General features: G+C 50.6%; 1 protein-coding gene across 2 annotated transcripts in view; it reads left to right on the top strand.

Annotated features, from left to right (window-relative positions):
• Positions 1-25,720, top strand: part of GMCL1 (germ cell-less 1, spermatogenesis associated) — a 615,261-nt gene that overhangs the window by 415,937 nt on the left and 173,604 nt on the right. The gene's annotated exons all lie outside the window — the stretch shown is intronic.

The raw sequence follows: 25,720 nt of genomic DNA, 5'->3' as shown, positions 1-25,720 counted from the left end.
ATGCCTGGAGATTGAACGGGGCAACCTGAATTATTTTTCTCTCCCGCCTGATGTGGTAGATGTAATATTGTCTGACAGACGTCATTCCACCAAATCTATCTATTCCTATAGGTGGTCTAAAATTGTTTTTTGGTGCAGAGAGAAATCTATTGATCTTTTGAGGGCTCGTTTATCTAACATTCTTCAGTTTGCTCTTTCTCTTGCTCAGCAAGGCTTTGCTGTAGCCACTGTGAAGGGATATCTATCGGCTTTGTCAGCTTTCCTTTGCTTGCCGGATCAGCCGTCATTGTTTAAATCACCTATTGTTTTACGATTTCTTAAGGGCCTTACCAATAAGTTTCCGCCTTCTCCTTTTATTGTGCCTCAATGGGACTTAAATCTTGTCTTAACTTACCTGATGGGTTCTCCTTTCGAGCCCTTGCACAAGTGTCCCTTAAGGCTGTTATCTTTTAAAATGGTCTTTCTCGTTGCCATTACCTCGGCAAGGAGGGTAAGTGAGCTTCAAAACCCCAGTTCTTGACCATTCATGCTGAAAGAATGGTACTCAGGACCAGGGCTGCTTTTCTGCCTAAGGTGGTAACTCCTTTCCATCTGGGGCAATCCATTACCCTTCCTACCTTCTATCCTCCCCCTCGCCCTTCCAAGGAGGAGAAGCGGCTTTACTGCTTGGACCCTAAGAGGGCGGTGAGCTTCTACCTCGATAGGACTAAGGACTTTAGAGTGGACGACCAGCTCTTCGTGGGCTTTGTTGGCTGCAGGAAAGGCAGAGTGGTGCACAAGCGCACCCTTTCCAGATGGATTATCTTGTGCATCAAGATATGTTACTCTTTGGCCGGTAAGGAACCTGTTCATAGGGGCAGTACTGGACACTACTGTGTGTAGAGCATTCACACCTCCACAAAGGATTCTCGACATGCAGGAAATGATTTTGTAGGGCGGCAACTTGGGCCTCCCTCCACACTTTCGCAAAGCATTACTGCTTGGATTCCGAAGTGAGGAGGGAAGGACACTTTGCTCGTTTCGTCCTTCAGGACTTTCTGGTATAGAAGGGTGGACACCCTCCTCGGGGTGTGGGACTGCTGTGGAAATCTTTTCACAAGGTGAGGAATCCACTGGTAGATGTATCCATCGGAAGAACAAGTTACTTACCTTCGGTGTGAGAAGTTGGCCTGGCGTATGCTGGTCACTAGTTATAGTGGCCACCTTGCACCAGTCCAATTCGACTCTTATGGTAGATAGGTTTAAGACAACCTTTTAAAGAAAGCTATCCTAGTGGTAGTTGTGGAGAGCAGCCTTCAGGCTAAGTCTCAGAGGAATGTAAAGCAGCTTGTTTTACCTTATAGTCTCCTGAATTACCAAATGAAAGGACACCACACAGGTATATATATCAAATATATATGTATTTATTACTAGACACACTCTACTAATCTCTTTATGAGATTAGAAGTCAGGAACATATGCAAATATCAACGTTTCACAATAAGTTAAGCACAATTATGGCTGGGGCCCTAGGGGCATACGAGACCATATACTTAAAAAGAGGTTTAGGAATGTCGACTTGCAAGGGGACAAGACCTAGGGCCTGTAGAATCGCTGGGACCTCACTAATCCACCCAAGGCAGGTAAGTAAAGGACCCACGGGAGACGCGTGCAGTGTGAGATCGCAGCCGCGGGTTCCCTATTGATTTCAATGGAGCAAGTCGCGGTTGGAATTTAAAAGTTTTAGGGTACTTCTAGAGAGTCTACAAGCAAGCCACTTACAAGGTAAGTAGGTCGAGGGCCAACACCCACAGGAGCACCGGAGTGCACGAGTTACCTCACCCAGGGAAGCCGGGTGCATAGGTGTCTTTTAGTGTCGGGTCGCGTCGTCGTTTTCAGTGGAAGCCGAAGAAGTTTTTCTGCTTGTGAAGACTGGAGAAGTATCCAGTGGAATCCAAGGCTGGATTCAGGATGAAGAAGACCTGACAGCAGAAGGGACAGTGTTCACAGTCACTTGCCAGTGACCCGGGGCCAGGATGATGGATGCCCACGGAAGTCGGGTGATTTCAGGTGATCAAGGGTGTTTTGACTCTTCAGCCATGAGGTCCAGGAGGCGTCGACGACGACCAGGAGCTGGATTCGGAGTGTCCCACGAAGTCTGCAGCCTACTGAGGTGTCGGCAACCGGATTGGAGCCAACAAGCCTTGCCAACAGCAAGCCTCGTGGAATGTGAAGAAAGTCAGCGGTGCAGACCAGCAAGGTCTGAGGGACTCACCCAGCAAGGGTAAGTCAGGGCAGGCCTGGAGCAATCAGGGGAGCCCTTGGGTTCGATGAGAAAGTCTTCAGGGGACCCACAAGCCAGCCGGCAAGGGATCACGAAGACGCCTCGGGAGGATTCACTTCACAGGAGCCCACGGTCATTTGGGACGAGATAGGCCTCTGATTTTCGAGGGAAATCCTGCTGGAGGCTTGGACCACACGTGGTCCAGTGCCCAAGTTCGTAGAACGTCGTAAAGGGGTTGCACTCGACAATAGTGCACGGTACTTGGGTACTGCTGTTCCTCGTCACTCGTGGGGTCCACTCGCCTCAGCTTTGCTGGGGACTCACAATGGCCGTCGAGAAGTCAGGAAATCCACTTCCGGGGCTGCAGGGACTTCGGACTCGAGCTGGAAAGTTTGCGACTGTTGATTCAAGTTTTTGGTGCCTGCCAAGCAGGGGAGTCACTCCTGGATTCCAAGGGAGATTCTTCAGTCTTCCAAAGGTAGTGGAACGTCGAAGGGCTAGGATTCTTCTTGTAGAGCGTCGTCCAGGGATATCTGATTTGCAATGGCAAGGTTTCCCTATCTTATACTAGAGGAAAGGGAGGGACTAGCTCTAGGACCTCTCCTATGGGAGGGGTCAGGGGAGTGGGTGGTTACACCCACTTCCCTTTGTCCATTTTCGCGCCAGAGCAGAGGCAAGTAGCCCCTGAACCGGTTTGAGCTGGCATATGCACAGAGGAGCCTACTGCTCCCCCAGTGCAGGACTTCAAAGCACTCTAGGAGTGCACCCACCCAGCCCCAATATACTAAATCCTGTCTGGAAGGTAGTTACACCTCCCTGTGACAGGATGCCTATTGCTGGGCCTCCTCCACTGCGAGTTTCATTCAGCAGCAGGAGGGCAGCCCCGTGTCTGTGCTGGTGGCATCCATTTTGTGATGCCATGGCTCTTAAAGATTTCTACCGTGTTTCCACAGTAGGTACATGTCTTCCCCTCTAGAAGGGTGGGATCATACTCCCACACCAGTTACTGGTGTGGGGGTATGATTCCAAGTTGTTTGACACCAAACAAGACATGTTTAGATGCAGTCATTCCAAAGTTAGCATTTACCGCTAGGTTATAATGCACTTAAGAGTATATGGTTTAACTGCATCCACAAACAGCCACAGAGAATAGACTCTGCCAGCTGCAGAGGGGCCCTGCTCAGGCAGAGGCACCCCCTCACATGTAAACTAAGCACCCTGCCCTCAGGATTGATAGGCCCTGCCTTAGGGGTGACTGATAGGGTTATATGTGTGTGTGTAAGGTGAGATATGGGGAACCTATACCTCAGTGAGGAGTGCTAACACTACCTAACCCAGGCTGCAGTAGCAGGCCTGTGGTATCAGATTTAGTCTGCTTCCCAGGGGTGGCATAATACATGCTTAAGCCCGTGGTATGCCTGTAAAGTTCCTATGCCCTTGGTACCTAAGGTACCATATACCAGGGGCTCATAAGGTACCACAGTATCCAATCACTAGTGCATCTAATATGCATTCCAAGTTGTTTAGAGAGAACAGAGAGACTGGGGTCCTGATTAGCAGGGACCCAGCCAGACTATAGCCAGAAACCAGTGTTCACATCAGAAAAAATGTGGGTGCAACATAAGTGCAGATCCCACTCTCCTACATTCAGTAACGCTTTTTCTGGTGGATACAGTATCTGCCTGTGGATTCCTCACTGACCCACCCGCCTCCCCGTTGTCCACCCTTGTATACCTACAATTCTGATGATGGTGTTTCAAAATGTATTTGTTACTGTCAAAGGCAGTGTGTTATTCTTCCTATATTATCTTCACACTGTGTGTGTTGCTTTGTATATTATGTACTGTGTATTCTGTATACATATTGCTGTCAGTCTGTCTGAAGGCACGGAAAAAAGGGCGAAACTGGCGTCATCACGCCGACGAGGTCTTCTTATGGATCCAGTGACGTCAGCGGAGTCGCAAGTGGAGCCGTGCCTCTGTGACGTCATCTTCGACCTCATCGGCGTGGAGTGCTACAAAAGTTTCCGAATGTTGCTGGCGCAGGGGATATTCACAAGGTGAGGAATCCACAGGCAGATACTTTATCCACCAGAAAAAGCGTTACCGAAGGTAAGTAACTTGTTCGTCAGGACTAACCTCTTGACCGAGGTGCTTGAGCCGGCAGCGGCCTCTTTGGAGCCCTTGTTGCCGTGCAATGAGGCCGTTAGGGACATCTTTGTGGGCACTTGGTCCAAGCCTAACACAGGGGCTCCTGTAGACAGGATGATTGCACCAACTGATCGGGAATCCAAGAAGCTGGACCACCTTGGCAAGAAGATGTTTTCTTCCTCCAGCTTGGGACTGCGGTCGGTGAACACCGCATGTCTATTGGACCGTTACTGCCACTTGGTGTGGGACACAGTTGCACAGGTGCTGCCACAGTGCCCAAAGGAGGCTCAGGCCGTGCTCTCCCGTGCTGTTGCTGAAGGGAGAGACGCAGCGAAGTTCGCCATCCGGTGTGGGCTGAACACTGCCGACTCACTGGGCAGGACGATTTCCATGTCAGTAGCACTGAGATACTATGCCTGGTTGAGGTCCACTGGCTTCTTGTGTGATGTCCAAGCAACGCTTTTGGACATGCCCTTTGATGGCCGTCGCCTGTTTGGTGACAAGGCAGACAACGTGCTCAGGCGCTTTAAGGATTCCAGGGCTACGGCGAGATCCTTAGGCCTCGTTTCCACTTCCCGTCCAGCGCAGTCTGCCTTAGCCCTGTCGTTGCATCGGAAGGGGTACCCCGCCATGTTCCGAACAGGCCTGCGCAAGGTGTCCAGCCTCTGCACGGCCGGGGACGTGGATACCACCCCGTGGGTCGGGGGGCCAGCGGGTTTGCCAATCCACCAGTGCCCCCTCTGCAGCAGCCTCCAAGCCTTCCTAGTCCGACCTTTCATGCCCATCAATAGCCAGTGGGCGGCACGGTTCGCCATCACCACCCCCACTAGCTCAACGTCACGGTGGACAGGTGGGTTTTGCAGATAGTCCGAAGAGGCTACGCCCTCCCCTTCGAGACTTCCCCTCCATCCTACCACCTCTATTTCATCGCATGTTAGAGTATCACCTCGCCCTTCTCCAACAGGAAGTTACGTCTCTCTTGGCCAAGGGAGCCATTGAGCGCATTTGTGCGCCAGAAGTAGGTCTTGGTTGTTATTCCCACTACTTTCTGGTGCCTAAGAAGGACAAGGGCCTGCATCCTATCTTGGATATCAGGAAAGTCAACCGCTTCCTCTGGAAGGCGTTCAAGATGTTGACACTGGCTCAGGCCCTGTCTGCTCTCGACCCTGGAGACTGGACGGTAACGTTGGACTTGTAGGACGCCTATTTTTTTTACCCACGTCCTTCCGGATCACCGGCGTCACCTGCGGTTCACGGTAGGCCACGAGCACTTTCAGTTTACGGTGCTCCCCCTTGGCAGTTCGGGCTGGACTGTTCCCATGAGGCACAGGGTCAGACTGATTTGCATATGGCCATGTCCGAACTGAGGTGGTGGAGTGTGCTAAAGAATGATGATGGATTAAACCCAGATCGGTTGACTGGGGGTGAGTGTTTGATTTGCTCAAACGTTCCGTCCATCATCCCCTTTGGTACCCCTTTGGCCTTAACAGCGCCCCTCGGATGTTCATGAAAGTGATGGCAGTGGTCGCAGCTCATCTGCGCAGATCAGTGGTTCCAGTCTTCCCCCTATCTTGACGACTGGCTGGTGAAGGTGGGCTCGTCCCAGGCTGTCGTCTTCCACCTCCAGACTACGGCCAACCTCCTGCATTCGCTGGGGTTCACCATCAATGTGCCAAAGTCACACCTGATTCCCTCTCAGAAGCTCCTTTTCATCGGAGCGGTTCTGGACACAGTGCAGTTTCGGGCTTATCCTCTCAAGCAGCAAGTCAGGGATATTCGGTTTATGTTTCCGATCTTTCAGCCTTTATCCTGGGTTTCGGTCAGAATGTCCCTGAGGCTACTGGGCCTCATGGACTCCTGCATGCTGCTGGTGGACTATGCCAGGTGGCATATGCGGGCTCGACAGTGGGACCTGAAGTTCCAGTAGACACAGCATCAGGAGAATCTTTCCGATTGCGTCCAGATCTCTGAGGGCACTACATGCCAATTGCAGTGGTGGCTAACGAACCAAGATTGGGTCAACGGCAGAGCCCTCTCCCTTCCCCAACCAGAGTTCACAGTGGTGACGGATGCATCACTGCTGGGGTGGGGCGCTGGCTCTCTGGTCTCCAGCGGAGTCTGGGCTCCACATCATCCTTCTGGAGCTTTGGACGATTCGTCTTGCACTAAAGGCATTCCTTCCCTCTGTCCAGGGAAGAGAAGTGCAGGTGTTCACAGACAACACCACCGCCATGTGGTACTGCAACTAACAGGGCAGGGTGGGGTCGTGGACCCTATGTCAAGAGGCTCTCTGCCTTTGCACATGGCTGGAACATCAGGGCATATCCCTGGTGGTTCAACACCTGGCAGGTTCTCTGAACGCCAGAGCGGAGTGCATGATGGATCACAATTGGCATCTTCACTCTGAGGTGGTGCAAGGTCTCATTCAGCAGTTGGGAGAGCCTTGGTTAGATCTATTCGCCACCAAAGAGAACATGCAATGTCAGCAGTTCTGCGTGTTGGAATTTCCAAGGCGGCACTCGCTAGGCGACGCTTTTCACCTTTCCACCTATACCACTTCTGCCCAGAGTGCTGAAGAAGATCAAGCACGACCGGGCCCAAGTCATCCTTGTGGCTCCGGATTGGGCACGAAGAGTTTGGTATCCTGAGCTCTTGCAAATGGCCATCGATCCTCCGATCAGACTGCCTCTTGGGGAGGATCTTCTGTCGCAGCAGCAGGGGACGGTCCTCCACCGGACCTGTCCAGTTTCCACCTCCTTGCGTGGAGATTGAGCAGCTCCAGTTGGCAGCTTTCGACCTTCCTCTCAAAGTCTGTAATATTATCCTGGCGGCCAGGCGGCCCTCCACCAAAACGGTATACGCCTATAGATGGAACAAATTTGTGGCATGGTGCCAAGCAAAGGCTATGGATCCCCTTTCTGCACCTCTTTCAGAGGTTCTCCTCTTCATTTTTCTTTGGCCCAGCAGGGCTCTGCTCTGGGCACTCTCAAAGGCTATTTTTTGCCCATTTCGGCCTTCCTTCGGCTGCCTGACCAGGCCTTCTCTTTTCAAGTCCCCCTATTATAAATCGCTTCCTTAAGGGCAATACTCATTTATTTCCTCCAACTCCTTTGTGATGCCCCAGTGGGACTTTAACCTGGTTCTTACTTATCTGATGTGCGCTCCTTTCGAGCCCACCTTCTTTACGCCTCCGACCCTTCTAAAGAGGAAGAGAGGCTCCATCATCTGGATCTAAAACGTGCGCTTTCATTCTATCTGGATCGCACAAAACATTTCCGGGTGGATGACCAGCTCTTTGTTGGTTATGTGGGCGCCAAGAAAGGTTGAGCCGTGCAAAAACTAACCAACTCCCGATGGGTCGTTCTTTGCATCAAAATCTGGTATTCCTTAGCGAAAAAGGAACCTCCAGTGGGGTTGCGTGCCCATTCCACCAGGGCGACTGCAGCCACTAATGCTTTGGCACGTGGAGTCCCCCTTCTTGACATCTGCCAGGCAGCTACTTGGGCTTCACTGCACACGTTTACCAAACACTTCTGCCTCGACAGCCAAGTCCGGAGAGACGGCTTCTTTGGACGTTCGATTCTCCAGGACTTTCTGGTGTTAACTTGGTTTGCAGACCCACCACCCGGGTTGGTATTGCTGGGGTAACTATTCTAAGGTGAGAAATCCATAACTAAATGTCTCTTTCAGATGAACAACTTACTTACCTTCAGTAACGATATATCTGTAAGAGACAGATTAGTTATGGATTCCTCACCACCCCACCCATCCTCCCCGTTATGCGAACTGACTTCTAGGGTAAGGGACTCCCTTTTAGGGCCCTAGTTTTCATGCACCAGTGGTCAGTGTCTAAGTAGATATCGTGACATCATTCTGACGACCACGACGCCAACGACAAATGCGGAGTTCACCGATGCCACCTATCGACTCGCAGACGTACTGCTGAGGAAAAAATTATCTGGATGTGCCCACCTAGGGAGTCTGGATGCCATCCCCAGACTACCATGGAAACAAGTGAAAAAATTGTTGTGGTTTGAACATCAAAGTATGGGCCAGAAAGCAATATTTTTTCCCTTATTTATGTGACCGAAACATTGAGCACTTCCAGCATGTGTCCAAAGCACTTTGTCCCCCCCACCACATTTCTTGAGTACCATTTTTATCAGGAGAACTTTGAATGCTGGGTGATAGGGCTTTTGGCAATGCCCACAAAAAATAACACTGGACTCCACCAGGTATTACGTTTTCAGAAATGTCTAGGTTTGGTAGGTTTCCCTGGGCGCCAGCCAACCCTGGGCCCAATTACCATATCTAGCCGCATCACCAGAAAAATGATTGGCATTGCAAGCAAAAATCTTAAAGTCTCTAGGTTTTGTTTTAGAGCCTTTCATGCCACGGGTTACAGACGCACCCATACAAGTGGGTTCTTTCAATAGAAGTATAGGAACATGGAATAGTAGAACATGAGTTATTATTTATTACATGTTTCTTTTTTTCTGTCTTCCAACAGTTACCCCATGTGCAAGAAAAACATATTTTTCAAATTGCCCTCTGAATTGTATATTGTGTGTAACCACAAATTTCGAGTCACACTAATCACCACAATTTTTAAACTCAGATTCTTGGACACATTTCAAAAATGTTGTCATGAATTGATACATGGTCGGTCCATAATGGGAAAATCATTATAAGCTGCAGCTTCATTGATGGCTGTGGGTATTGTGTGTTTTTGGGCTGCCAACAACAACTCTGTAGCCCTGAGACCAAGTCTGCCGGATGTAAAATTTTCTAACTTTGTACATCAGTCATTATGGCACAAAGATGAAACCTGTCTCCTCTTTCTATTTTCTTTATTTGTTTTTTAAATTTCTTTGAGAAAACCATGGCCGATATACATCTATGACCTGAAGGGACGGGCGATGGCCTCAGTTGCCCTCAGCCGCCTTACTGTACACTTATCTGAGGTGTGGGAAGACCCAGAATATATGCCACAAAATCTAGGCACCTAGATTAAGTCACTGTATTGGGACTTTATGCTCTCGGACGTCTAGTGGGAACCTCGCTTGGAGAATCTGAGTGACAAGTTTCAGCACACGTGTCTACCCAAATATGAAACATTAATTGATAGGAGCATTCTCCATACTGTTAAAACCCTGTATTTTCGTTTTAGAATTGGTTCATTCCCCTTAAACTTGCTGACCGCCAAATGGATGAAGAGAGAAGGTGATGAAGGGAAATGTCCCTGCTGCCCGGCGACCAGAGAAACTGTGTCACATTTCATATTTTTCTGCCCAATGTATACTTTACCACTCTTTATGTAGATTATTCCAATCTGTCGCCAGCTAGGTGTTGGCCAAAAGACACATGAACTGATTGTCTTGGAGACTTAAAGATTCCTAAAGTGGGCATGGTCCTTAAGGGCTAGAAGTCTTAAACTGACTGCCCTCTCTAACCCTACCCTAGCAGCTGGTCGCAACACATTTGAGACATAATTGTATCAGACATAACTGTCATCTTAACGTCTGTTCCCACACAGACTGACTTTCCCCACTCCTTATAGCCCGTCCTAATTATGAGGGTTTCATGCTTTCATGGTTCTCTAATTAAACTTTCTCACAACGAAAAAGTACATGTCACTCTTGTACATGGTTACTATTACGAACGAGCTATCCTAGGGGTTTTAGTAAACTGGATTATTTTTTACGGTAATTCTGAGAGCATATATTAACATGTGGGCTTTCTTGACATTGTAACTGATGTATATTTTACTTTATGCCATTTTAAATCGACTGTCTGTTTTTACGCAACGTTGATTCCCTTTTGGAGTACTTGATTCCCTAGAGCCCTAGCAGCTCAAGGTAACCCTCTGTAGCCCAGATCAGGCCAAGCTCTGTTCTCTTAACTCTGATGATATTTGTACGTTCTGCACTTACCAACACATTTTGTTCATGAAAACTGCTGAGGATTTGACCCAAGCAAGTTCCTAAAGGCGAGGGTTTTTTTTTTTGTCACATGCCCCAACGTACTCCTCTTCTTAGGTTTAAGCACAAGTTACTCTTTTAGGATTTTTTCAACTATTGGCATGAAACCTCATGTATTAGTGGCATTCCACTTTCTAAATGTCTTATTCTTATATGGATATTTCTGTTGTTCTAATCAGTACGTGTCTAGTGTCTCTAATTCCTATTGCCTGCTGTCTGTGCTGATGATAATAATTTTTATGGTACTATTTAGTTTTGACTGTTCTTATATGAAATTCTTGTTTTATTGTATTTTTAAAAAACGTACTTTTATAGTTATATTTCTGTAACCGAATAAAGTCACTACTACTATTACTAATACTACATATCTATGACCATTTTGTGAATTCAGAACTTTGTCTACTTTTCTCAGTGTAAAGCTTTCTAGGTTCACCCCTTGGTTGGTTCTCATCCAGTCGGTGACCTGGTCATTGAGTTGCGGAAGTTTGTTCTGGTGGGGTCTTTGGTCAGCAAGAGGATGAGTTGGGCATCGTCTTTGTAGGATATGATGTTGAGTCAGTGAGGTCTGATGATTTCTCCGAGACAGTCATGTAGTTGATGAACAGGGTGGGGCTGAGGGACGACCCATAGGCTCTGAAACCCATTACCTCTTCAGTGCTGGAATACACTTCTTTGACGGGGCCGATCCACTTGGTGGATCCAGCCTCTACTTCATTACAGTCAGACTGAAATCACTCCTAGGTCTTGATTAACCCCAAACAGAATTTTTTGATTGGCGCTTCACTTTTTCTGGGTGTTTTGCTCTTAAATTTTGAAAATTCTTATCTCCTATGCTCTTTAACCTATTTTATCGTCAAGTCTCTTTATTACTATTGAAGAAAACAAACACTCACCTCAGTACAAGGCATAGAACAGGTAAATGCTGATAGTAGACTGCACAGTCGTATACAGTGGAATCAGCAAGAGCAACTGGCAAGTGATACACATGTCTAGCATTTCAAGGTCTGAGCTTAGAAACATAAGCATTTTAGAAAATAATATCCGTGGCGATAAGAACAAACAAACACACTTCGCTCAACTTAATATAGTAACTGAGCAAGGGGAGGGGAGTTGGACTGCAGTGAGGGGGACCCAGGTGGGCTACCCCGGGGCTAGGGAGCGGAAAACTAATACAAAAAAGGTGAGAAAGTAAAGGAAAGGCTGAACAAGAGGAAGGATGTCGGTGGAGAGAGGGAAGGGACAGAAGTGAGGGGGATGTAGGGAAAGTGGGAAGGAGAGTGAGGAGCAGGGCTTTCCTGGGAGGGTCTGTCAAGGTCTCAAGCATGAGCTAAGGGGAGGATAGTACGTCACTCATCTGGTAATGTTCGCCACTTCGCGATAAAGTTTCAGTATCGCGGGTCAAGAGGTAATCTTCGAAGAGCTGGAGGGCGTGGAGTAGGGGATGAGTGAAACAGGAGTATTCCAGTTTAGAGAAGTGATCAATCAATGGTTGGCAAGTGTGAGTGAATGAAACTTTGCCTGGCTGTAGTGCTGGTAAGTTTCAATTCTATTAAGGACACGGTGGCGAGGATTATGCCTTCTTCCTTTCCTTTTTTTTTTCACAGCAGCACATTTTTAAACACAATAACCAACTACATTTCCCATGAACAATAGGGAAAGCAAAAGTCTCAACAGGAGTCCTTCCTCGCTGTCCGCACTCCAACCAGCCAGCATAGTCCTTCACTCTGTTTCCTCTTCCTCTTTCTTCGCGTGAACCATTTCCTGTCGGATTTCATGCTTCTTGTTTGGAACCATCATTTCCTGCACAATAGGCAGTGTCAGAGGACTAAGCTGGAACCAATTGCAGTAAAACACCAGCAAACAACAACACATGAGTAACGTCATCAACTCATTACCACCTTTCTAAAGACCCATGAATGGTTCACTTACATTAGAACGGGGAGGGTCCACATCTTCAGTGGTCATTGGGCAGGATAATCCTCACCTCCGTATCCTTAATAGAATTGAAATTTACCAGCACTACAGCTAGGCAAATTTTCATTCTATGTCAGGACCAGAGACTCAGATTATGCCAGTTCAAAGCCTGTCGACTACTAGCCTTGCCACCTCCAGTACTGGTTTGAAATAAAACCTCTTAATGGTGAAGTCAGAGGACCAATATGCTGCGCACGTCAAATATTCCAAACACGTACCTAGGGAAAAAGCATTAGAGGCCATCGCTCCTCTCGCCGAGTGAGTACGAAACTGCTTAGAATCAGTCCCTGCTCCTTCATCACCTAACGCACCCATCTTGCGATGGTCGGGGAGGAGACTGCTCTGTACATGAGCAGCTGCTTCTCACCCGGAGGGCGAGTTTCCTCAGTCAATTCCTTATAAGCACGGAGGCACTGCACTACACACAGTTTGGGGGAGTCCAGAAACGCTGGGTACGAAATGACCCTGATATTACTCTTGGTCCTTCTACTTACCGTGAACGATACCTCTTACGGGGAAAACACTCTGGCTAATATATCCATAGCCATCACGTCTGAGACACGTCTGCAGGACACCAGACATAGCAACATTGCCAATTTGGCAGTTACTTTCTTACGAGATAGAAACCTATTTGGTTGCCAGGAAAGAAAAAGGTTCAACACCTGGTTCACGTCCCAAAAGACGGATTACCGAGGCTCCGGAGGGAGAGAGAGGCGAATCCCTCCGAGAAGCCGACAAACCAAAGGGTGTTTACCCACCGGAGAGCCCTGCACCATAATGTGACCGGCCGAAATCGCGGAAGGTATTAATTGACCTATAAGCCAGTCCATCCTCCGCCAGAAAATTAAGAATGTGGACTACATCTGCCCCCACGGGATCGACACTCCCTCGCACACACCAACACCATCTGTGCCAGGTTGACCGGTGCCTTGGTGAGCAAGTCCTCAGCCTTTCCCGAAAGGCCTGGGTGCGACCAGCGACGCCGGAGATCCGCCAGGCCATCATCCTCAACATTCCTTCCGCTACCAGCCGATGGGGAACGAGATCAGGATTGAGGAGAATGTGAGGAAAGTGGGGGAGTCGGATTGGAAAATCCCAAGAAAGTTCCAGTAGAACTGGAAACCAGACTTGAGACCTCCACAAGGGTGTGATCAACACCACCTCCGCCTGCTGGCGACGAAGCAACGCGGACTCTAGCTTGATCATAGAGAACGGAGGGAAGGCATAGTTGTGCTCCTTCTGCCAGTCTGGCCGTCAACTGAAATATCTCGGTAACTGATGATCTAGCCGTGAGGCAAAAAGGTCAACCGAGAAGGGGCCCCATTTCTCTGACAACTGAGCAAAGACCTGAGGGTCCAGCTTCCACACATTGGCATCCAGGAGGTGACGAGAGTGCCAGTCGGCCACTACATTCTCCCGCCCCGGAAGGTATTCCGCCGTTACTGAGATCTGATTGTCTAGGCAGAAGTGGCAAAAATCCCTGACCAGTGTCTCCAACATCTTGGACCTGGTGCCACCTAGATGGTTGATGTACCGGACCACATAGATGTTGTCCATCCTGAGAAGGACGCACGATTGTACCCTGTCTTTTGTCTAGCACTACACCACGAATGACCCTGTCAGCAGCTCCAGGCAGTTCATGTGCAATGACTGTTCGTGTGTGGACCAGGCTCCACCTATGGAGAACTCTCCGCACCTTGCTCCCCAGCCGGAGCGACTGGCATCTGACTCGATGACGATATCCGCAGCGGTACAGAATATCGCTCTACCATTCCACGCCTCCATGTGGGTGAGCCACCATTCCATCTTGTCTCTCACATCGTCCGTCAGAGGTATCGACTGGGAATAAGTTAAACCCTTCCTGAGGCTCGATAAAGCAAAGGTCTGGGAAAAATGGCGTGTATGGAGGAGAGAAGCCATACGAGACGTGCCAGCTGGCGCAAGAAAATTTGCGTCTTCGCCAAGGTCTGGCGCAGTTCATGCCTGATCTTTGCCATCTTCCTGGCGGGGAGACTCAGGGTGGAAGACACAAAGTCTACATTGAAGCCTAAAAAGGATGCACATTGGACCGGAGCCAACAGGAACTTCTTCTCGTTGATGACAAACCCCAGTCCCTGGAGGAGGTCGATGGCAGTCCTCAACTGGCTGGACATCCTCCTGGGGCACTGATACAGAAAGAGCATGTCGAGTAAGTTGACGATCAAACGAACACCCTTCGCTCGCAGGTACTCCAACTCTGGTCTGAGAACCTTTGTGAAGCACCACCGATCGGAGAATAGCCGAAAAGGGAGTGTGGTGAGTTCGAAAACCTGCCCTTCCCACCTGAATTGCAGAAAACGCAGATGAGGGGATAAGATAGGACCGTCAGGTATGTGTCCTTCAGGTCGAGCCGGACCATCCAGTCGAGCAGTCTCAGCACATCCCTGAGGAAGTGGATACCCTCCATTTTGAAGTGGCGGTAAACCACCCACTCATTTAAACTTTTCAAGTTGATGATCCGCCGCCGTTGACTTTGTCGACTAACAAAAGGTTGCTGAGGAAACCACCAGGTTGCTCCACCGCCCAGCAAATTGCCCCTTTTTGGAGGAGGGTGGAGACCCCTTTGCGTACCAACTCAGTATCTCGCTGCGAGAAGGAGATGGGGCGGGCGGCTTAGCTGATGTGGACAGCCATGAAATTCCAACTGAAAGCCCTGGACCGTCTGCAGCACCCAAGCATCGCTAGTGAGGGAAACCCAAGCCGGGAAAAACTGCACCAAGCGCCCTCCCACCTGCAAGCTCGACAAGGGTATTACACTCACCTTTTCCAGCACTGGGCATTGTCCTGATATTGCCCTCACCCGGAGCCTTGCCCCCTGTCAGAGTTGGAGAAGCGGACGGTTGTGTGGCCCCTGCCACAACCGGCTCCTTGGAAAACCCAGGGAGTAAAGAGCTTCCTGATTTTCGCCTGGGCTCTGTCGAGTGAGGTGAAAGTCACCACAAACTTTCCTAGCTCTTAGACGAACGGGTCGCCAAATAAGACCCCCTGAGCTAGGGCGCCTGCCTCCCGCCTTCCAAGAGCCAGGTCACCTTACTTGGGGTCCACCTTAATCAGGAGCAACCGCCTTCTCTCCGTGGAGAACACGCAATTCGCGTTCCCAATAAACACGATTGCGCGTTGCGCCCAGCTCGAGAGTACTTCCTGGGAGATTAGGGCACCGGACACCTTGACCTCTTCGCTCATGTCAAGAATTTTAGTGACAGGCCCCACTGCATCCAGCAGTTTGTTCTGGCATGTGCGCCAGGAGTGATCAGTACCCTTTTTAGGGTCACTTACGAACTTTGCCAGGAAGGTTGCCATCTTAGGATCTATCTCGGGTGTTAGGGCAATCTTCCCCTCCAAACTGGGCCGGGGGCACTCCGCCCGAAGGCGATTGCGAGCATCCTTGTCCATTGGCTTATGCAGACGACTTGCCACTTTTTGGGCCATTTTATCCCCGGGAACCCAATCCGTAGACATAGGGTGAACAATGTCGTCCGGATCCAACATGTCTGAGAAGCCCCCCCTGGGGCAGGAGTGGCCGTTGAGAGCCAAGACCTAGAGGAGCCCGCTTCCTCTTCAGTGTCCCGGGGGGAATCACTATTATCAAAGGGATCTGGGGAAGCGGTGTGCGGAGGCGTTTGGGTGCAGTCCACGGGGGCGCAGGGTCAGGCTGCGGGGGCAACTGCGTCAAAGCCTGCTTCAAACGGGCGAAAAGAAAGCCTGTTTCAGACGGGCGAAAGCATCTACATCCACACCTTGAGGGCATGGTTTCTCAGCAGGGGGAGAGCCAGTAGGGTGAGGCACAGGAGGGGACTTAGGGGTAGCTGGTGCGGGAGCAGCCCACTTGGCGCACTCTTTCGCTATCTGCGCTGACAGGTGTTGCTCCAAAGGCTCCATTGCATGGTTGACAGCCCTGTAGATGGAGTCATCCACCACCTGATAAAAATCATCGTCCCAGGGGAGGTATGCCAAGGGATCCTCCTCCTGGCACTGATCTTGCTCCAACTGCATGGTCTTAGGTCTGAGTATATCGCCGTAAGGCACTCAGGAGCACAGGCAGCTTGGTGCTGAAAGAACAATTTTAAAGGCACTACAGGTGCTCTTATAACAGGCTGGGAGGAAGCCCAGATAAATGAGGGTGGCCAAGGGCATACGATTAACGGGCAGAGCCCAAGGAACACACCAGCCGTCACGTAAGGTATGTTTAAAAACGTCCTGTGACTGAAAGGGAATCTGTGCAAACAGAAAATATACAAAGCGCTAGCAAACGCCACCAGAATTAGCCAAATAACACCCCATAACAGGAGAATAAAGAAAAACTACTTATCTGCTGCTGAGCAGCGAAGAAAGAGGAAGAGGAAACAGAGTGAAGGGACTGTGCTGGCTGGCTGGCTGGAGTGCGGACAGCGGGGAAGGACTCCTGTTATGGCTTTTGCTTTCCCCATTGTTCATGGGAAATGTAGTTGGTTATTGTGTTTGAAAATGTGCTGCTGTGAAAATAAAGCAAAGGTATAATCTGAGCCTCTGGTCCTGACATAGAATTTGGGTTCTGCTTGTGTAATCCAGCAAGTTAAGCGCTCCATTGTCATGACATGCCAGAGGCATGTGAAACACCGGGAAATGGATGGGGTAGAGGGCTTCTTCCAGTGCAGAGCAATTACTTGTTGGGCTGCCTCCAGCATGTGCTTGATGAGGCCCCAATCGGAGTGGGTCATGGCAGTGAGCTATTGGGGTCGGATACCCAGGAGGGTGGCTGTGGGTGAGCTTGGTATATGGAATCCTACAGTGTCTTTGATGTGGCTCAAGACTTCCTTCCAGAATATCGTGAGTAGTGGGCAGGACCATCAAATAGGAATGAGATAGCCCGTCGCTGATTGGCAACGCAAGCGGAGAGGGGATGTGGTGGGGAACATTTTCTGTAAACGAGTTGGGGTGTAATGCCAGCGGGTCATGAGTTCATAAGTGGTTTCACATTGGGAGATGCTCCTGTATATCCTAGGGATGTCGCGCCATTGTTGTTCCCAGTGTTTCTGGCAGATTTCCTCTGTGGAGTCTGTGGGCCACTGCATTCTGTAAGTATGAGGATGAATGGAGGAAGAATGCTGTAACACCTGGTATGTGCGGGAGATCAAGCACCGTGTGCCGTCGAAATTGCGCACAGTGTGCGTGGCCTTTGTTGCCCTTTGCACATATGTTGGTGTGCCTAACCAGTGCCGAAGTTTGTAATACTGCAGTCTGGACGTACCTGTAAGGTGAAAATCTCTCTTGCATTGGTCAAATGTTTTGAGGGCATCCCCCTAAAAAAGATCTTGGATCGTGCAGAATCCGCCCTCCCCCCCTGTCTGAAAATGATTACGGCTGCAAGACTGGAGGGAAGCTAGGATTAAGAGCTAGTGGGGTGTTAGGTGAAGGGAAGGAGGTGAAACCCCTAGGGATGGCGATCTTGTCCCAGATGTCGAGAAACGTTTTCGTTGGAATGGCTATGTATGCACTTCGGGGCCGGGGATGTCTCGAGAGCCAGGCCAGGTCCCAAAGGGGGTCTACAAGCCACAGCGCAATCCATGTGAAACCAGTATTTTTCACTTTCACGGACAACCCATCCCGATATGTAGTGGAGGTGTGATGCCCAGTAGTACTCCAAATTGTTAGGACAGGCTTATCCCCTCCTGTCCCTGGACAGCATGAGCAGTTTGTGGGGGAATCTCGGGCGTCCCCTCCCCCATATTCTTTAACCTCTTTTGATGATCTTCTTGTCTTATTTTTTTTCCTCATTATATCTCTCTATTTTATTATGTGTTCATTACTTCAAAATTGTTGTTGCAGCTTGAATGTAAAACGCACTTCTCTGAGGATTGATTCAGTTGTACTGTAGCCACCAGGGTTTGAACAGAGCCACATTCCTCAGAAGTATATTTGGACCTAACTAAAGTAGGTTTAATGAATTGGCAGGTTTATCCCTCCCTTCCCCTCAAAGTAATAACCCCATTCCTATCTGTGAACTCTTTAGATGTGCATTGTTTTTGAGAGTGATAAATGATGGTAATAAAATATGGTTTCTGTAATGGAAGAGTTCCAAACCCCCTTCATAAATTCAAAGGAGTGAAAGGCTTTTTTCCTTCTTCTTTTTAACAGATGAAGATTCAGTAGCTTAGAGCAACACCTCCTCTAGGACTGTACCCTGGTGGAATGAGAATGTTGATATTTGTTTGTGAGTTGTTGTTCAGTCAGGATTTATTGAGGAATATCAAGGCCAAGTTGAAATTTATTATAGTGTTGGAGGCAGACACGCAGTGAGTTATTTCAATCCTCAATTTCCGGGAGGCATTTATCAATATTGTATTGTTTGCTCTGTCTGTGAGGGCTTTTCACGTTTGATAAGCGAGGTTTTCAAAGTTGGAGGGGTGACTGGATTTGAATACGTTTTTAGGCTTCAAATGTATAGCAATACTTTGATTTAATTGGACGTAGATTTTCCAGCATCGAGGTGAAGTTTGGCTTTGGAATTCAGTAGAACTGTGGATAACATAATGTTTAGATGTGTTGCAGGAGTAGTGATGATCTCCAGTGAAAATTAATGTTGTCAGGAGGATTAAAGATGGGTATTTATATATATATTACCCTCAGTTATCCTAGGTTTAAGAGGTAGAACTTACAAGATGGTCACTAATGAGAGAAAGATTAACTGGCAAACTACATTTGTACTTTAAATCACTATACACTGTGCAGAAGATATTCATTTGGAGCAAATAAGACAACACCTGGACCATGAGACATTCCCCTGGATAAGAGGAGTGGTGAGAGCAGTGCTGCCTCTCTGACCGTGTGAGAGAATGAGATACCTATTAAGCACTGTGCTTGCAATAAGGCTCTGCAGCCTGATGGGCTGACCAGTGAATATTATGAGGTATAAGAAAAAACTTACTAGCTCTACAACTGTTACTTGTATATAAGGAAGGTATGGATATGTGGAGGTTGCCTAAATTGCTGTGGAATATGCTTATTATCCTACATCTAAAGTCAGGTAAGCTCACTGATGGTTGCAGCTCATACAGACCTCTATCGCTCATAATCCTGCCAAAGGTATGTGCAAGCAGATTGCTTCTGCTTGTGTCACTACTACTAATATTACCGGATAAGAAAGGCTTTATGACTCACAGATCACTCTCACATAACCTTGAATAGGTGATTGCTATCATACGTCAAGTGTGTGTGAAATGAAGGTATTGCTGGATACAAGCAATGCCAGGTTGGCCTTTAACTCAGTGTAATAGGTGTTCCTCATCCACATGCTGTGAAGCGTCTGAGTGAGTAAAGGGTTCATTTCACTATTCAAACTGAATTAATCTGATGGCATTGCACGTACACTTATGAAGCTGTGTATGTTGGGGCCTTTTTGCAGACTAAAGTTATTGAGTGGTACCTCCTGTCCCCTTTACTCTTTTCTATGACTGTGGAGATCATAAGCTTCAATGCTGTGTGGATGACACATGGCTAAGGGTATACACTTCCATGTGCTCTCGAACTTGCTGTACATAAATGTGAATGATCTACTGCTCATCTAGGATCCCTAGATGAATGCTTGTGAGAATCTCCAACCACTTGTGAAATAAGGTAATGAAGCTACAGAGATTTTCAAGGCAGCAAATCATTTGGAACAAATCAGAATTGTACCCACTGATTGCTATCATTCAGTGTGTGATATGTGGTTCCAAAGGAATTTGGGATTCTTTAATGTAGTTGAGATTGACATTATACTGGACAAATAAGTACTAATGAAACTTTTATCTGACGAGTCAGTTAACTTCCACTCTAGATTATCGGGCAAATATCCCTATTGAAAATAATTATATCTGAAAGAAACACGTTAGTTAGATTCCTCACCTTAGAATATCCCCAGGCATCAGGTTGGATCCGGAAAGATTTTTCGTCAGCAATACCCTTGCGCGTTGCTAGGCGTCGTCTGCGGCTCCGTGTCCATCGTCGGCGTCGTGATCGCCGGGATGATGTCGTCGGTGTACTTAGACGCCGCCCTCGCGCGCTGACGTCAGTTCTTCTTTTTTCCGCACCAGTAAGCGCCAATCCGGGAAGAGCATACCCTTTTAGTCACTTTTTGACTAAAACTTTTTGAACTCTTTTGGTTCTATTCTCGTCAACATCGACTCTGGTGCCGGTAGGGATGCCTGGCTTCAAGGCTTGTGACTCCTGTCACCGACTAATGTCGGTCACGGACCACCACGGCCGGTGCCTCTATTGCTTGGGGGCTGACCACGATGCCGAGTCGTGCCTCGAGTGCCGGGCCTTGACTTCGAAAGCTAGGCGGGAGCGGTCCCGCAAACTACTCTAGTTCCGGCAGTCGGCTCCGTGCCGTTCAAGGTCCCGGTCGAGGAGGAGGTTGAGGGACCGGTCGCGGAGCCGCAGCCACCACCGCTCGTCGGGGTCCAAGTCTTCGAGTTCCGGTAAGTCGAAGCACAGCAAGAAGTCGAAGAAGCGACATCGCTCTTCTGGCTCCCCTCGCCGGTCGCACGACTCGGCTGAGGGTTTGTGTGGCACCACCTGCGCGGCTCCGTCGGAGCCGCAGGGGTCCCGTCCGTCCCCATACCCTCCGGTGCCTGGGACTGACGTGGCTCCGGCGGAGGTCAGTGCCTTCCTCATGGCCATGAGGAACCTGTCTCCCCCGTCGACGCCTGCCAGCACGCCTTCGGGCCCCGCAGGCTCGACTGGGAGGCCTAGCGAGCCGGCAGCTCCGGCGCTGTCGACTCAGGTCCGGACGCCGCAGGTCCCCGAGGGATCCAGGCCTGGATCCCAGTCGGCGCCGGTCGACCTCATGATCCCTCCGCCGGCGCAGACTCCTCCGGTGCCGCCCCCGGCGCCGCCCTCGGACGATGCCGTTCTCCGGTTTAGTCCCGGTCCGGGCACGGCGTCAGAGCGGCGCCGCACCCGACGCCGATGGGTGGCAATTTCATCTTCTGCCCGGCTCCGATAATTCCACCTGTATATCAGGAATCGGATGATGGTGACGACTGGGAGGGGTCTGAGGACCCTCTGGCCCGGCAGGGCCATTTATCTCAGGACTGGTCAGACGAACTGGGGGATGCCAGTGGTCTTGACACCTCCCCTGACACTGGCTTCATCTCTCCTCCGACCGTGGCTTCGGACGAAGATGCTGCATTTTCTGTGGTGCTGCGCAAGTCAGCCGAAGCCCTTGGCTTAGAGCTGCCTGCTGTGGCCGTGAGGACGAACCTCCTCACCGAAGTGCTTCAACCGTCACAAAGCTCCTTGGAGCCTCTGCTGCAGTTCAATGAAGCACTCATTGACGTTCTGAAAGGCACCTGGTCCAAGCCCTCCACAGTTCCTCCTGTGGACCGGAACGTGGCCCGGCGCCACCGCCCTGCACCGGGCGACCCCAGTTTTCTGTCCCTCCACCCCACGCCTGAGAGCCTGGTTATCCAGGCCTCTACTTCCCAGACCTCCTTCCCGTCCGCACCCCCGGATCGGGAATCCAAGAAGCTAGAACAGTTTGGGAAGAAACTGTTCTCCTCCCTTAGTTTGGGGTTGCGGTCTATATACACCGCGTGCCTTTTGGACCGTTACTCCCAATCCCTGTGGGATACGGTGGAGGACGTGCTGCCCCAGTGTCCGGAGGAGGCCCAAACATGGCTCGCCCAGGCTCTTGCTGAGGGGCGGGATGCGGCACGGCATGCAATCCGATGTGGACTGGACACAACGGACACACGGGGCAGGGCAATGTCGACCACGGTGGCGCTTCGTCGCCACGTCTGGCTGCGGACCACGAGTTTTTCCGGGGATGTCCAGAGCACCCTCATGGACATGCCCTCCGATGGCAGTCGCCTTTTTGGCGACAAAGCGGATAGTGCGCTGGAGCGCTGTAAGGACTCCAGGGCTACGGCCAAGTCCTTGGGCCATTCAGCCCGCGCCCGCCGACTTCCGCTTTTCGCCCCTTTCGTGGCCAGGGAAGGGGCGCCCCCTCACGTCTGCCTAGCCACAAGCCGCAGAACCAACCTCCACGCGGTCGCAGACGTGGTTTCCGCCAAGGCGGTACAGGGGGACAACGTGCCGTTTCGTCCACATCTACCCCAGCAGAATCCACCTCAAAACCCTCCTAGTCCGAGCTTTCAGGCCCATTCCACGCCAGTGGGAGGCAGAGTTCGCCATCACCTGTTCCATTGGCGTACCATCACATCGGACAGGTGGGTGCTGCAAATCGTCCGAAGGGGCTACTCCCTCTCCTTCGAGGCGACCCCTCCAGCCATGCCATCGCAGTGCCACCATATTTCAGGGGATCACTTGCAACTTCTGCAGGAGGAAGTCAAGGCCCTCTTGGCCAAGGGGGCCATCGAACACGTTCCTGGTCCAGAAGTAGGTCGTGGTTGTTATTCCCACTACTTTCTGGTTCCCATGAAGGGCAAAGGGGGCCTACGCCCTATCTTGGACCTCAGGAGCGTCAACGCCTTCCTCCGGAAGAAGTTCAAGATGCTCACCATAGCTCAGGTTCTGGCTGCCCTAGACCCTGGAGATTGGATGGTAGCGTTGGACTTGCAGGACGCTTATTTCCACATCCCCGTCCTGCCGGCCCACCGGCGTTACCTGCGGTTCACGGTGGGCCAAGAGTATTTTCAGTTTACCGTACTCCCCTTCGGCCTCACCAGTGCCCCTCGGGTGTTCACGAAAGTGATGGCGGTGGTCGCTGCTCATCTACGCAGATTGGGGGTTCCTGTCTTCCCCTATCTCGACGACTGGTTGTTGAAGGCGGGCTCGCCCCAGGCAGTCGTCTCCCACCTCCAGACTATGGCCGACCTCTTGCATTTGCTGGTATGCTCCATCAATGTGCAGAAGTCGCATCTGAGTCCCTCCCAGAAGCTCCTCTTTATCGGAACGGTTCTGGACTCGGCGCAGTTCCGGGCCTATCCTCCGGAACAGCGGGTCCGGGATATTCAGGCCCTGATTCCCATCTTTCGGCCTCTATCCTGGGTTTCGGTCAGGTTGGTGCTGCGGCTTCTGGGTCTGATGGCATCCTGCATCCTGTTAGTGCATCACGCCAGGTGGCGAATGCGGGCTCTGCAGTGGGACCTGAAGTTTCAGTGGGCCCAGCATCGGGGCAACCTGTCCGACCACATCCTGATCTCGGAGGGCACTGCGAGACAGTTGCAGTGGTGGCTCACGGACCGCGATTGGGTCAGTGGCAGATCCCTCTCCCTACCCCAACCGGAGCACGTAGTGGTGACGGATGCGTCCCTCCTGGGATGGGGGGGCCACATGGGAGAGGTGGAGATCAGAGGCCTCTGGTCTCCGGCGGAGTCCCGGCTCCATATCAACCTTCTGGAGCGGAGAGCGATCCGACTTGAACTGAAGGCATTCCTTCCCTCTGTCCAGGGAAGCGTAGTGCAGGTGTTCACGGACAACACCACCGCCATGTGGTATTGCAACAAACAAGGCGGGGTGGGGTCGTGGACCCTTTGTCAGGAGGCTCTGCGCCTCTGGACATGGCTGGAAGATCAGGGCATCACCCTAGTTGTTCAACATCTGGCGGGCTCTCTGAACGCCAGAGCGGACGAACTCAGCCGCCGGTGCATGATGGATCACGAATGGCATCTAAACTCGGACGTGGCGCAAGGCCTCTTTCGGCAGTGGGGAGAGCCTTGGTTAGATCTATTCGCCACTGAAGAGAACGCGCAATGTCAGCAGTTCTGCGCTTTGGAGTTTCCAAGCCAGCACTCGCTCTGTGATGCCTTTCGTCGCGAGTGGAGTTGTGGTCTGTTGTACGCCTTTCCGCCTATACAAATTCTGCCCAGAGTGCTGAAGATCAGGCGCGACCGGCCCCAAGTCATCCTGGTGGCTCCGGATTGGGCGCGCAGATACTGGTATCCTGAGCTACTCAGTTTGTCTATCGATCCCCCGATTCGACTGCCTCTTCAGGAGGACCTTCTGTCGCAGCAGCAGGGGACGGTCCTCCACCCGAACCTGTCCAGCCTCCACCTCCATGCGTGGAGATTGAGCGGCGGCAGTTGATGCCATTTGACTTGCCTCCTGAAGTCTGTAATGTTATTCTGGCAGCCAGGCTTCCCTCCACAAAATCGGTATACGCCTGCAGGTGGAAAAAATGTGTGGCATGGTGCACAGCAAAGGCTGTGGATCCCCTTTCCGCCCCTCTTTGTGAGGTTCTCTTTCTTCTTTCCTTGGCCCAGCAGGGCTCTGCTATGAGCACCCTTAAAGGATATCTTTCAGCTATTTCTGCTTTCTTACGGCTTCCTGATCAGCCTTCTCTTTTCAAATCCCCTGTTTCTCGATTCTTTAAGGGCATTACTCACATGTTTACTCCTGTCCCTTTCGTAATGCCTCAGTGGGATTTGATTCTTGTATTGACCTTTCTGATGTGTGCTCCCTTTGAGCCACTTCATAATTGTCCCCTTCGTTTGCTCACTCTTAAGACTGCTTTCCTGGTTGCCATCACCTCTGCTAGACGGGTGGGTGAGCTCCAGGCCCTCTCTTCTAAGCCTCCTTTCCTTTCTGTCCATCCGGACAAAGTTGTTCTCAGGACTCGTCCTTCCTTTCTTCCTAAGGTGGTAACTGCCTTTCACATCGGGCAGTCTGTTATTCTGCCCACCTTTTTTCCGCCTCCACATCCCTCGAAAGAGGAAGAGACTCCACCGTCTGGACCCAAAGCGGCGCTGTCTTTCTATCTGGACCGCACCAAACAGTTCCGGGTGGACGACCAACTCTTTGTTGGCTACGTGGGCGCTAAAAAGGGGCGGGCGGTGCACAAACGAAGCATCTCTCGGTTGGTCATTTTGTGTATCAAGGTCTGTTACTCCTTAGCTAAAAAGGAACCTCCTGTAGGGATGAGGGCCCAATCCACTCGGGCCACAGCGGCGACCACTGCCCTGGGCCGGGGAGTCCCCTTGCAGGACATCTGTCAGGCAGCAACGTGGGCTTCGCTGCACACATTTGCCAAACACTATTGCCGGGACAGCCAAGTCCGGAGACCCGGCTTCTTTGGCCGTTCTGTTCTCCAGGACTTTCTGGTGTGATCTTGATTCGCAGGCCCACCACCGGGGTTGGTATTGCTGGGGTATCTATTCTAAGGTGAGGAATCTAACTAACGTGTTTCTTTCAGATGAACAAGTTACTTACCTTTGGTAACGACATATCTGTAAGAAACATTAGTTAGTTAGATTCCTCACCGCCCCACCCATCCTCCCCGTTCTGCGAACCGATATCTAGGGTTGAGGTCATCCCTTTCAGGGCCCTAGACTTTTTTGGCACCAGTGTCGGTCTCTTGCATGGCTCTGCGTTCCTGGCGCGGAAAGCTATGT

This window comes from Triturus cristatus, chromosome 11 (assembly GCF_964204655.1).
Source record: "Triturus cristatus chromosome 11, aTriCri1.1, whole genome shotgun sequence".
NCBI classification, from domain to species: domain Eukaryota; kingdom Metazoa; phylum Chordata; class Amphibia; order Caudata; family Salamandridae; genus Triturus; species Triturus cristatus.
This window is presented reverse-complemented; position numbering and strand designations above follow the sequence as displayed.